The sequence below is a fragment of the Triticum dicoccoides genome, chromosome 3B, assembly GCF_002162155.2.
Source record: "Triticum dicoccoides isolate Atlit2015 ecotype Zavitan chromosome 3B, WEW_v2.0, whole genome shotgun sequence".
Taxonomy (NCBI): Eukaryota; Viridiplantae; Streptophyta; class Magnoliopsida; order Poales; family Poaceae; genus Triticum; species Triticum dicoccoides.
Window position 1 is genome coordinate 819,560,301 of NC_041385.1, and position 3,739 is coordinate 819,564,039.

A 3,739-nucleotide genomic window follows, 5' to 3' on the forward strand; every position below is an offset into this window, starting at 1 on the left:
GGTGTTGAAAATGGGACCTTTAGTACCGGTTCGTGCCACGAACCGGTACTAATGCCTCAAACCCCATTATTACCTGTTGGTGGCTTGAACCGGGACTAAAGGTCTAACCTTTAGTACCGGTTGATGCCACGAACCGGTACTAATGGGCATGGCACCCTTTAGTCCTGCTTCGTGGCACCAACCGGGACTAAAGGTCCCCATTTGAAACGGGACCAATGCTTGTACGGTGCCCTAGCCGCTCGAACCGGGACTAATGCTCACATTAGTCCCGGTTCGTAATGCAACCGGGATTAATGCTCTTTTCTGCCCGAACGTAAACCCTGTTTCTACTAGTGGTTGACATCTGATGGTGTCTTCACTATAAAATCTTTTCTATAGACAACTTGTTATTGTGTACTTTTAGCCTGGCTGACATCTGATGATACAGTAGCTTCCAACAGAAATGTATGTGGAAAATAAAAGTTGCTCCAAAAATTAGATTGTTTTATGGCTGATGGTTAAGAAAAGCATATTAACCAAATACAATTTGCTGAGGAGAGGTTGGATAGGTAAACAAATATTTTGCTCTTGGTGGTATGTTCATTTTCTTTCAAATGCTTAGTAGCTAAATTGGTTTGGATTTTGTTCAAATGTCCTTTAGATTTGAGAAATCTTCCTGACACTTAAACACTTGTTTTGGTGTTTGGATTAAAAAGTTTTTCAAAGATAAACACGAATCTGGTATTTGTGGGGGTTTCTGCCATCTTCTGGACTATATGGAGATGCGTGAATAATATTGTGTTTGAGACAAAACCCAATTTTAATCCTATTATTCACATCAATTTGATATGTCATTGTATATCTTATTGCGCCATTCTGTAGATAAAGGAAACCGAAGGGTCCTAATGTTGGGGGTAATAGTGATACAACATGTGGGAAATGAAGTGCATAGAGCTTCACAAAGGTGGAAACCAGGAGTTCTCAGGAATTAGTAACTGATACTAGACTCGTGCTTCAGAATTTTTCTAGAGGCTGACCTTTGCTTGGTGATGTCCTTCCTCTGAATGCTAATGCCTAACTTGGTTCTATCTTCTGGATTTGTAGTTGTGGTTGGGCTCTAGGTTTGCTGCTGGTAGTTTCTGATGTTGATGAGTTTAGAACTATGGTAGTTTCTACCGCAGATCCGAAGGCAAGATCTTTGTTGCCAAAAATGGAACCGTTCTAGAGAAGGAGTTTCTCTCGAAAGAAGTGAGTGGAAGGAAAGTAGAACTTGATGAGGTAACTATACCTTCTCTCAATTAGGAAAGTAACTCATCCGAGAAATTCGTTCCCGTGATGCCTACACCAACTGGAGAGGAAGCTAGTGATAATGATCATGAAACTTCAGATCAAGTTGCTACAGAACCTCACAGGTCAACCAGAGCACGATCTGCACCAGAGTGGTACGGTAATCATGTTCTGGAAGTTATGTTACTTGACCATGACGAACCTATGAACTATGTAGAAGCTATGATGAGCCCAGATTCCAATAAATGGCTTGAGGCCATGAAATCTGAGATAGGATGGATGTATGAGAACAAAGTGTGGACTTTGGTGGATTTTCCCGATGATCGGCGATCCATAAAGAATAAATGGTTCTTCAAGAAGAAGATTGACGCTGATGGTAGTTATTGTCTATAAAGCTCGACTTGTCACAAAAGGTTTTCGACAAGTTCAAGGAGTTGACTACGATGAGACTTTCTCACGCGTAGCGATGCTTAAGTCTGTCTGAATCATGTTAGCAATTGCCGCATTTTATGATTATGAAGTCTGGCAAATGGACGTCAAAACTGCATTCCTTGATGGATTTCTTAGAAAAGGGTTGTATATGATGCAACTAGAAGATTTTGTCGATCCTAAAGGTGCTAACAAAGTGTGCAAACTCTAGCGATCCATCTATGGATTGGTGCAAGCATCTCGGAGTTGGAATATGCGCTTTGATGAGGTGATCAAAGCTTATGGTTTTATAAAGACTTTCGGAGAAGCCTGTATTTATAAGAAAGTGAGTGGGAGCTCTATAGCATTTCTAATATTATATGTGGATGACATATGTTGATTGGAAATGATGTAGAATTTCTGGATAGCATAAAAGGATACTTGAATAAGTATTTTTCAATTAAAGATCTTGGTAATGCTACTTACATATCGGGCATCAAGTTCTATAGAGATAGATCAAGACGCTTAATAGGACTTTCACAAAGCACACACCTTGACAAGATTTTGAAGGAGTTCAAAATGGACCAGTCAAAGAAGGAGTTCTAGCCTGTATTGTAAAGTGTGAAGTTGAGTAAGACTCAAAGCCCGACCACGACATAATATAAAGAGAGAATGAAAGTCATTCCCTATGCATCAGCCATAGGTTCTATAAAGTATGCCATGTTGTGTACTAAACATGTTGTGTACCTTGCCATGAGTTTAGCAAGGGGGTGCAATACTGATCCAGGAATAGATCACCAGAAGAAAGTAACCAGCACGTTCAACGCTGATGTTGGAACAGACACAACAAGAAGTAATTGATAAAGGTAAACCTAAGGTTCATATAGTGACTGCGTCACAAAACAATGGCATACAGATGCTTACAAGAACACTAGGAATCAAGTAATCATGTCACTATTTGATAAAAGGTAGCTAAATTAGCACTTCAGACCTAAATATACTAAAACAATGGCACTAGTTATTATACCAGAATTGAAAAAAGGGGATAGAAGTTAAGAGATAACATGCTAAATCCTATAATACACATCAAGACTACACAATAAACAACCATTTTGTCATATTGGATAGCCATTAAATTTCATCTTGGCACTTCATTGAATCCTTGATTGCTGCAGTAGAATGACACGGTGCAGGGGGTAAGTTTGATGCTTGATGGGTTTGTGCTCAAATATCTCATCATTTTTGCTAGTCCATAGTGCCCACCACATAGCAAAAATGCCAGACCACAAATGCATCATATTTCAGCTAAGGAACTACGTCTTTGAACATAATCAGGTGTCCAGTTCCAAGACTAACAAAAAAACAAACAAATGCGCATCAACATGACACTGGAAAAGACGATTCATGGAGGACCTGCCAGGACAAGATATGAAATTTTAAACTCATACGGTGAAACAAACAACCTCATACACATGAATAAACAAACATGATTATAATCAAGATTCATAGCTAAAAATGGGCAGGTAACACCAGAGTTTATTGTTGGGGAACGTAGCAGAAATTCAAAATTTTCCTACGAGTCACCAAGATCTATCTATGGAGAGACTAGCAACGAGGGGAAGGAGAGTGCATCTACATACCCTTGTAGATCGCTAAAAGCGGAAGCGTTCAAGAGAACGGGGTTGAAGGAGTCGTACTCGTCGTGATCCAAATCACCGGAGATCCTAGTGCCGAACGGACGGCACCTCCGCGTTCAACACACATGCAACCCGGTGACGTCTCCCATGCCTTGATCCAGCAAGGAGAGAGTGAGAGGTTGGGGAAGACTCCGTCCAGCAGCAGCACAACGGCGTGGTGGTGGTGGAGGAGCGTGGCAATCCTGCAAGGCTTCGCCAAGCACCGCGGGAGAGGAGGAGAAAGAGAGGTAGGGCTGCGCCAAAAGGAGAAGAACTTCGTGTGTTGGGCTGCCCCTTTGCCTCCACTATATATAGGGGGAGAGGGAGGGCTGCACCCCCACCTAGGGTTCCCTCCCTAGGGGTGGCGGCAGCCCCGATCCCCATCTAGG